General features: G+C 38.0%; 1 non-coding gene and 1 pseudogene across 1 annotated transcript; both read left to right on the top strand.

The window, feature by feature from the left end:
* Positions 1-1,603: 1,603 nt before the first annotated feature.
* LOC120252327 lies at positions 1,604-1,710 on the top strand. The gene has a single exon (XR_005533866.1). It is a non-coding gene; the product is annotated as a small nucleolar RNA R71 (small nucleolar RNA).
* Positions 1,711-4,175: 2,465 nt separating this feature from the next.
* Positions 4,176-4,912, top strand: LOC120251328 (annotated as a pseudogene).
* Positions 4,913-10,624: the final 5,712 nt, after the last annotated feature.

The raw sequence follows: 10,624 nt of genomic DNA, 5'->3' as shown, positions 1-10,624 counted from the left end.
CATATTCATCAATTAGCTCATCAGTAGTATCAAGAAAATAAAGAGTATCATCAAAGTCAAGAGAATGTCACATAGCTTCGGCTAGGCGATATGTCAACTTATCATCGCCAACCCTCAGTATCAACTCCCCACTATCCATGTCGATAATTGCCTTGGAAGTGCGCAAAAATGGTCTCCCAAGTATCAAAGGAACATCTACATCCTCATTGACATCCAACACTACAAAGTTAATAGGAAATATGTACTTGTCAACTTTGACAAGCACGTCTTCAATGATGCCCCTCGGATGCCTAACCGTTTGGTCCGCCAATTGTAATGTCATCCAAGTGGGCCTAGGCTCTCCCAAGTTTAGCTTCTGAAAGAACGAGTATGGCATGACGTTGATACTAGCCCTAGAATTTGCCAATGCTATCTCCCCACCCATATTAGCAATGTTGCATGGGATGATGAAGCTTTTGGGGTCCTTCTTCTTATTCGGCATATTATTTTGCAACACCGCAGAATAAGATGCATCTAAGATCACCGATGCACTCTCCTCCAACTTCCTCTTGTTGGTCAAAAGATCCTTCAAAAACTTTGCATACCGAGGTATTGAGACAACGCCTCCACAAAAGGAATGTTGATGTGTAATTGCTTGAATAGACCCAAGAATTTCTTGTATTGGTCATCATTTTGGTCATTCTTCAATCTTGAAGGATAATTGATTCTTGGCTTGTAAGTTGGGGGTGCCATCTCTTTCTCCTTGTTTGCTCTCTCCTCAACCTCCACGACCTCGGGTGCTTCAATATTGGTTTTCTCACTTGGAAGCCTACCCTCAACCTCACGACCACTTCTCAAAGTGATCAATTTCATATGTTCTCTCGGATTGGTTTTGGTGTTACTAGGTAAGCTTCCTTGTAGTCTCTCTAATAATGACTTCACAATTTGTTCCACTTGATTCTCTAGATTGTGCAATGACACGGTGTGGTTGCAAAGTGTAGCTTCGACCGACTGAAATCTTGTATCTGGCGATTGAACAAATCTAGTTAAAGCTTTCTCTAGATCGGTCATCCAGGTCTCCAAGCCTGAAACTCGATTCTCCATGTTCGGGGCTTGTTGTTGTTATTGGAAACCCGGTGGTGACGTGGTCTGTTGTTGCCCTGAATTACTCCATGCAAGATTCGGGTGGCTTCTCCAACCAGGATTTTAGGTGTTGCTATATGGATTGCCTTGGGTTTTCATTGCATTATCCAAAAAATCAACTTGCTCTACCGAGGACGTACCACTAATGGCTATCGGGCAATCGGATGGGGCATGTCCTCCCCCACATCCGTTACAACTCGTTACAACAGCCAATCTAGAAAATTTTAGCGTGTCTAACTTCTTGCTCAATCCCTCCACTTGGGCAGCTAAAGATGTAACCAAGTTAACTTCATGGATGCCTGCCACTTTCGTCTTCTCTCTTGCATTCCATTGGTAGCTATTCAAAACCATTTCTTCAATCAATTATCGTGCTTCTCCTGGGGTCTTTCTACCTAAGGTACCTCTTACTACTTCATCAAGTAATTGCCTTGTGCTAGGGTTCAACCCGTTGTAAAAAGTTTGAATAATCATCCACTCTGAGAACCCATATTGTGGACATTTCTACAGGAGCTCCTTGAACATCTCCCATGTCTAAAGTAGAGACTCCAATTCTGTTTGCACGAAGGAAGATATTTCATTCCTAAGCTTCGTAGATTTTCCGGGATGGAAATATCGACCAAGAAACGCTTCTACCATCTCCTCCCATGTGGTGATCGATGCTCTAGGTAATGAATGTAGACATTACTTTGCTCTCCCCTTTAAGGAAAATGGAAAGGCTCTCAACTTCATGGCATCATCCATAACACCATTGGTCTTGAGCATGTCACACACTTCCAAGAAGTTCTATATGTGACTGTTTGGATCCTCATCGGCTAAACCATTAAACTGTGTGGACTGTTGTAAAGTTTGGATGAATGCCGGCTTTAGCTCAAAATTTTGAGCCATAATCGGTAGCCACACAATACTAGATTGTGTACCCAAAACTGAGGGTCTAGCATAGTCTGATGGTCTCCTCTGTTCATTCTGTTCTGCCATGTCATCCGACCCTTCACCTTCTACTTCAGCTGGATTTAACGGTTCTTGTACAGGTTCTTAACCCTCTCTTCTGAGTGTTTGTTCAAGTTCAAGATCACCTCCAACCAATGTCTAAGGGTTTCCTCGGGTTATAACCTGGAGCTGCACCTAAAGAAAGAAAGACAAATCAAAACGATGGAAGAATAAGAAAGTGTGAAGTAGAATAAATGATGCATAGCTTAAATAGCAAAGTGCAAAGTGTTTCTAAAACGCCTATTACCCTGCAACAGCGCCAAAAACTTGACACACCCTTTGGTGTGACCCGCAAATACACGGGTTTGTTGAAGTATTAAATCTCAGGTGAGTGGGTTATCATATCCATAGGGAATAGTGAATAGAAATACAACGATTGGTACTTAACTAAGTGAAGATGAAACAGTAATGCTATGGATAAAATCAATGTGAACGAGTTAAAGAGAATAAGAAAGAGAGGCATGATAAAATGAGTGGAAAGGCAATCGATAGAAAGTGAGGTACTCAGATATTTCTCCCCCTAGATTTATTGCTTCAAGTTCAAGGCCAACTATTATAACTCCTAACTGATGCTTAATGAGTCATGGAAATCCTAAAATATACTATCCCAAACCTAAGGTCAAATGTGACTAACTTTACAGTAATATCCCGGTGGAGAAATCGCTCAGTCTCAACATGTCACACTGTGCAAAGTTGTAAGAAGTTCTATGGATTCCAAGTGATGAATCATATTCCTATATGTAGATCTAACACTTTGGTCTATGTGAAAGAACCCTAATCACGATTAAGCCCAAGATCCTAAGGATTACTTCAACGCTTCACTCTATTGCTCGCAACTAAGCCCAGTGGAGTTCCTTTCTTAGCACTTCACTCTATTGTGACCGCAAAGAACTCTAGGAAATGGAGGTAGGATAAATCACACCGGAGGGGAAAGGGGACGCTCCACTACCTCTTTACTCACCCTCTCGAACCTCTCCAATCTTGCTTTGTCTAATTCTTTTGGTGTGTCACTCACTCACAAGGATTACCAATGTAGACTCTCAACCCTAGTGTCACTCTAAAGGAGAGATCAATCAACAAGCATTCAAGATTAGAACTCAATTAAAGACATCAATTAAGGATAACATAATATAAGGTCAATGAAACAATAGCATCCTAGGGTTTACAAGTCCAAGTACACACTAGGGAGTTTAGCTCTCCATAGAGCAAGATATAATCAATAATGAAATCAAAAATAAAAACATGTAATCCATAAGAAGAACCCCCTCGGTATTCATGTCGATGGTCTTGTAGAGTAGCCTTGTCCTCTCCAAAGGTCCCCTTGTCAAGCCTAAGGCACACTTCTCCGGATTAGTGCCGAGGAAAGCTCCCCCAATAACTATCTTCTAATATAAACGCGGTGTCAAAGCCGTAGAACCACTCGAAAAGCCTTGCCAAAGCCCCTCTAAACCCTAGCTGCAAGCCTCTAAAAAGATGGAGAAAAGATGGAAAGAAGGATCCTGAAATCGGAATGAATCACGACTTAAATAGGGTTGGAATCGGGAATCTCCATGGGCGTGTGGAATTTCCACACGCACGTGTGAATATGTAGAACTTGGTTTTTTAGCGGCCTAAGAACTGTAACTGCTACAGTAAATTGCTGTATTGATTTGCTGCAGTAACCTGCTATGATACTCCACCAAAATACTCCTGAATCCACACTTTTTATCGAGGCAATACAAATGATCACACGTCTATGTTGTAGATCGCATTGCATCTTCAAGTAAAAGAGCATTTGACAGGAATCTTGCTAGCCTTGCACAAGTCGGAACACATGAGTGTGACTGCCTTCATGCCCTCTAATTTACATATTCTATCAAGCATAATGGAGTTTGGCACACACTCATATGTCTTCGAACACAACTTGTGTCTTCTTGTGTGTCCACTTTAAGATTCCATCAACATAATGCATTTGCAATCTACTTTGGCTCCTTTCTTCTCTATTTGGCTCCCTAACCCTATATGTGCAAAAGAACGCAAATAAACATGTGGACTTATCACTCTTTTATCATCACCATCATTCATCAATGGAAGCCTTCCTCTTCACCACTGAATTTGTCAACGAAGGCCACCCAAACAAGCTATGTGACAAAATCTCAGATATAGTCGTAGACACTTGTCTTGAACAAAGTCCTGAAAGCAAGGTGTCGCATGAGAATTGTACCAAGAGTACTAACATGGTCATGGTGTTCCGTGGAATTATAGCCAAAGATCCAATAGATTATGAGGAGCTTATCAGTGACAATTGCTAGAACATTGGCTTCAACTCGACCAATATTGGTCCCAATGCCGATCATTGTAGGGTCCTTGTCAATGTGGAGCAACAAAGCCTTGACATTGCTCAAGGTGTCCATGGCTGTGTCACCAAGAAACATAAGGAAATTGGTGCTGGTGATCATGGACACATGTTTGTCTATACAATTGATTAGATACCTGAGTTCATGCCATTTACCCATGTTCTCGCAACCAAGCTCAGTGCTAAGCTCATTGAAATACGTAAGAACAAGACATGCCCATGGCTTATGGCAAGACTCAAGTCACAATTGATTATAAGAATGAAAGTGATACTGAAGGTAAAGTTCTTGAGAAAGCCAAGAACATCAACAAGTCTTTGTCAGCTCGTAGAGATGTTATCAATGCATTTATAAATGGTAGAGGGAATCACATACCTTACCATGACTCTGAGCTAACTCAGATTCTTCAAGATGCACTAGAAAGCCTATTTACCCTTCATTGTGGCACTAGAACAAGGCTACCCCATTAAGAACCAACCCTAATGATGCCAATGACAGCAAAGCCTTCTTATTGCAAGTTGGTGAACATCCAATTGAGAATAATTATTGCAAGTAACTTCAGATGATGCCTGTAAGTACATGAAGTTACTGTGCAATTCTCTTTGAGCTTTCATGCCAATGGCATATCCGATCCCGCATAGGAGAAGCCCAAAGTGATAAACAAGTTGCGAGAACGAGAAGCCAGTGATGACATACTCGGCCATCCCAATCTTGACGAGGATTCTTTGTTGAACACCAAGTACCTGCGGCATGTAGAATTATGATTGCAAACTGAAGTTAGCTCGAGCATTTATGCCACACCTCTCTATGCAGATATCAATAGTTAATATTCTATTAATCACTTCGAAGTGGATACTGGATATTTGATGACAGAAAAATTAGAGATACCTCGGAGAAAAGGTCATAAAGATTGGTATGTTGGCTTGCATCCAGACCATGTGGATCATTTTCATCTAGATATTCATGATGCTTCACTTGTGAAACAATCTTCTGATGAGAATTCAATATCTGGAATCAGTGAGATTATGCTTGGGTCAAATACATCTACAACCATAATTACAAGCTTGCATTAATTAGGAAATCCCTCTTAGCAAGAAGATCAAGTTACACATGACTCAACTCAATCAGGTCAAGAGAATGGATTGCCTAATTACTACAAATTAGTCTCTAGGAAGTTTCACAGTGAATTCTGCAAGCTCCCAAAGGAGACTTCTTGAAGATGTTGATCCAAAAGTTGTTCAAGAGGGAAATTCTGATTCTGGTAATAATATTGATGATGTGGTTCATGCTGCAATTGTGGAGAATAATGGGGCTTTGGAAGATGCCATAGATTCCTCTTGTGATATATTTAGAGATGCAGAAGATATTCCTTATTCATATAGCTATGATTATGATGATTATGTTGATGACGGATGAATGACATCCCCTACTATGTAATTGGAGCATATAATAGTAATCATCTGAGCTGCATTGGTTGACGTGATAATCATGCAAATGTGGTTTGAAACTTGAAAGTCAAGAATATGCATTTATATGAGAATTCTAGTGCCTGATCCCTGACTAAAAAAAAATGCACATCACCCTAAGATGGGCTTTAATAGGAGTGATGTTTGATTATATGTTAGTCCTGCAGTGTGACCAATTTGTGCAAGTGCTATAAGACATGAAACTTGCAGCCTTGAGAACCAATGGTTCAAAATTATAAGCAGCACCAAATATGAAACTATTTTCCCACTGAAGCAATAGATATATATAAACCAATTGTTGGTGGAAGGAGATAATTTCAGGAAAAGAAATTCATGCAAATTGCAAATTATCACCATGAATGATTTAACTCCATTTGTGGTCCATGACAAAACTATCAAATATTTTTATTAAAGTTATTTTAAAGGTTCGGGTAGCCATATATTGCTATCCATAAAGAACAAAAGGGTAAATATGTATAAACTCTTAAAAAAAAAGAAATAAGAAAATTCTTATTTTATGTGGCTCATGCATGCATGGGCCATGTAATTCAAAGTCATGTGATTTGCATTTAAAATCCTAAATGAATCAGTGCATGCTTTGAAAATAGTGCTTCAAAAAAATTGCATCCATATATAATCAAGGAACATCAATGGCATTTGGTTTTGCAAAGAAAAAAATATATATATATATATATATAATCTTGTATAGGAGGGACCCACCATGTAACCCATATCCCACTCTCAACATCAGCGATGTAGCCGGTTAATTCATCAAGGTAATCAAATGAATTAATTGAAACTGAGACCACTAAAGCAAGGCTAAGGCATGCTTATGCACCCAATTCAAAACCTCATATTTCAATAATGCTTAGTGCTTGCTTTTATTATCAGTTGTCATATCTTGATGTAGATGCAATTAAAAAATTTAAAAAATATACAAATCTCAAAGCAATAATGAGATAATTATCTTAAGATGGCAGTGACATCTCATGATATATATATATATATAATCAGAGCCAAAAGCATCAAGGTAAAGATTCAAGATATAAAAGAGCAAGATTTGAAAATCCATATAAACTGACAATTAAAATCAGTAGTCTCAGGACATCAAAATTCAAAGACCCAAAGAATTTCACAAGTCAAGATTTGAAAGAAATTTCTCAAGCATGAGAGCTGAAGCTTTTGAAAAGAAAAATCAAGTTTGTGATTCATCAATATAGAGAATCCACAACATCAAATCTAAGACAAAAACAAATCAAATGTCCAAGATACCAGTTTCAAATGAATCAACAAATGAGCTCAACAGCCTCAAGGCATTAAAAGATAAAGGGCTGAAGAGTTCACAAATTGCTAAAAAGTTTGGCAAGCATAAAATGGTGAAGTTTATAAATCATGTTCGAGATTCAAATTCTCAAAAATTTGGCAAAGACCAACTGTTAACAAAAGTCAAAGAACGCTTTTTGACAAAATAGTTGAAGGGAGATAAAATGTCTAGCAATTGTTTTATATTGCTTCCAGCGTTGGAAGCAATATTATTTTATAATTGTATTATTTTTAATTTATTTAGTTTATTTATATTTTTATTCTATATTTTTTTTTATTTTTTTTATTACTATTTTTTTTATTTTTAAATCAGCAGGGCGATTTTTTCCGCCAACTCTAAACCCAATCCCAATCGTTTGGCCTGTAAGATGGTCCTGTATAGTATAAGTAGAAAAAGAAAAGATAACTGTGAGACCATGATCAGTGAGCTGACTGACAGAAATAAGGTTGAGAGCTATGATGAGGATACGATGGACGTCAGGAATGCCAAATGAAGTGGACTAAAGATGACTACACTCTGTGACATGGTGAAGGCTTCCATCAGCAATGCCAACATGGGAAAAGCTGTGAGGTATAGAAATAGAGACTTGACTAGAGGTATTTACAGTCAAATGATGAGTGGCACCAGAATCTAAAATCCAGGATAAGGAAGACATACCAGAGGCAACAGATATTGTAGAGGAAATGCTAGAGGGCAGAGCGTGCTGCATAGCATAAATCTGTTCAATAAGCTGAGCAACCTGAGAGAGAATATTAGCAGAGGAAGGAGAATCCGAAGCTGAAACAAAGGCAGGATGAGAAGAGGAAGCTAGGATTGAGGCGAAGGGCGAGAGTGTGATGACTGCTGCTGTTGTCGTTGCTGAAGCTTAAGACACTGACTCTTCATATAACCAGGATGCTTACAATAATGACAGATAATAGAAGATCTAGAAGATGTCGGTGAAGCAAGTGCTGGTTGCACAGAAGGGCTAGAGGATACCCGAGAGGAGCTTATAGAGGTCATAGCAAGAACTGTGTCTAGAGAGATAATTCATGGAGATAGTATGGCAAGACGGGTCTCCTCAACAATAACACTACAAATAAAATCATCAAATAAGGGAGGAGATAGAGTAGTTGGTTGTGAACAACCTCAAAATCAGGATGAAGACGCATTAGAAATTCAAAGGTGAGCTGTGTTTGGTGATGATCATCTCATAAGTGCATGGGGTCATCAAGTAATACCTCTCATACAAGCACTAGAGGGTCATATTCCTTTGGCCTAAGAAGCTACCCTTACTTCCTCTTTACTCATTGTCTAACCTTCCAAATCACATTCGGGAACTAAAACTACAAATGAGACTAAGTGAAATAGTGTCTACACAGCAAGTGAGAGGGTGAAAATCAAGGGATGAGGGTGGTCATGAATTTGGATAACCTTGGGGCTACTAAAGTTAGAGGAATGCTAAGGTTGATAAGCAAGTGGTAGTTCAGGCCAAGAGAAGTCCGAAAATAGATTACCCTAATGGTCATGGTGATAACCTCTTATCCTATACAAGAATTGGCTCAGAATCTCGTTTGGCCACATCCTCCTACAATTGCAATATGCTCAAGGAAATCTCAAATTATGACCGATACTCAACCTAGGTCCAACCCTAATGGTTGGAAGGGTATGAAATATCTAATGGTCATGGTGTATTCAAACATGGATCCCCATTAAGCTAAGTATGTCTAGTACAAGAGCGTTAGTTACGCAACCAACTAAAACCTAGAAGTTCAAATAAAGAGTTCTCATGCAAATTAACACATCAAAGATCACAAAGCTTAAACCATGAAGCAAACCAAATGCATTAAACAACACAAAGCATTTCACTAAACAAGTTCACCCCAAGGTTCATTGACATCTGGTGACCTTGCGGTCTAGGCGTCCATACAAGAAAATACAAAAGATAGGTTCATGAAAACAACTATAAATTGCATGATAAAAGTCCCTCAAATGATGGAAACAAGAAGAAAAGAAGAAACGGCGCGGATGCCTTCCACAAACGCCACTATGGGGGCGGCTTCCCTTGTCGTCTCCAAGCTTCCCAAAGATGAAATCGATGAAGATCTTGCTCAATAACTGTCATGGCCTGAACCAGACTCATCAGGCCAGTGCGCTGACAAAAGAGCCGAACACCAACCAAGCCGGACCCAATAGGCATGCAAAGCCTCAAAACCTATTCTCAAAAACTACAAAATCTAATAGGCAAACAAAAACTAGGAACAAGAACATAGTTCAACACTAAAAGAAAATTGACTAAGTGCTTTGCAAGGTCAAATCAAGCTTATTCAAACAAAAAAAACTAGGCCCACAATAAACGGGACTTATCACATGGAAGTTAATCAGTGATTGCCCAAGGATCCCCGCTAAGCTATCCGCCACTTAACCCTACTCCTGATCTGAAAAGAGAAAATAACAATATTTATGAGCTTGATAGCCTATTAAGCAGCACTTAAAAAATATAGGGATCATTTACACAAAATCATAATTTATCAAAATAAGAAAATTGGAAATAAAAATTTTTTCAAGTAAATATAGATGACAAAAACTGATCATAGGTCCCCCAAACAACTATTGCCAAAAAAAAAAAAAATCAAAGAATTCATATATTTACCCTCGGTGACCCAAGCCAAAATTACCAGAAGTCATATTTTTACCCTCGGTGACTTGAGCCAAAATTATCAGAGGCCGTTATTCTTCACCGACGGAAAGCGGTGGAAAACTATAGTTTCTAGATCAAAATACGTGTCGACACGGTCAGTGTTTAACCCCAAATGATAGGGTTAGTGCATAGTTAAATGGGGACTAGTTTCTATGTCAAAATACTTTATGTTCAGAAAACAAAAAAAAACTATCAAAATTCATATTGGCAAATTACAAGAAATTTACAGTCGCATGATCGCATTTTTATCATATCAAAATAAACCAGTTATTTGAATTCAAACTTGAGCGAATAATTTAAAATTATAACAAATTAGAAAACAAAATATAAAAATAACATTTGCAAGCAACTTACAACAAATACAAATAATAATAACTTTAATAAACTATCTAATAATTCAGAAATTTAATAAATCAGAAAATTAAATACCTTATCCGAACATTCAAAGGTTTAAAATGATCAGAATTTAAGTAAATTTCTCAAAACTTTAGAATAAAAAAAATAGAATTTGAATAAACATTTAAACATTTCAGATTTCAGGCTCAGAAAAATATCTTGTTAATTTGAAATTTTAAATAATATAAACAAATTCTGAAAATAATATTAATTAAATAAACACACTTTAAATAATAACCGGAAACTGAATTATCCAAATGAGATAAATAAAATATTTAATTTCACCAATTTAGCTAGCATCAAAAAACCTATATAC

The sequence above is a fragment of the Dioscorea cayenensis genome, chromosome 20 (assembly GCF_009730915.1).
Source record: "Dioscorea cayenensis subsp. rotundata cultivar TDr96_F1 chromosome 20, TDr96_F1_v2_PseudoChromosome.rev07_lg8_w22 25.fasta, whole genome shotgun sequence".
Taxonomy (NCBI): domain Eukaryota; kingdom Viridiplantae; phylum Streptophyta; class Magnoliopsida; order Dioscoreales; family Dioscoreaceae; genus Dioscorea; species Dioscorea cayenensis.
Note: the sequence above shows the minus strand (reverse complement) of the source record. Positions and strands in the feature narration are given on the sequence as shown.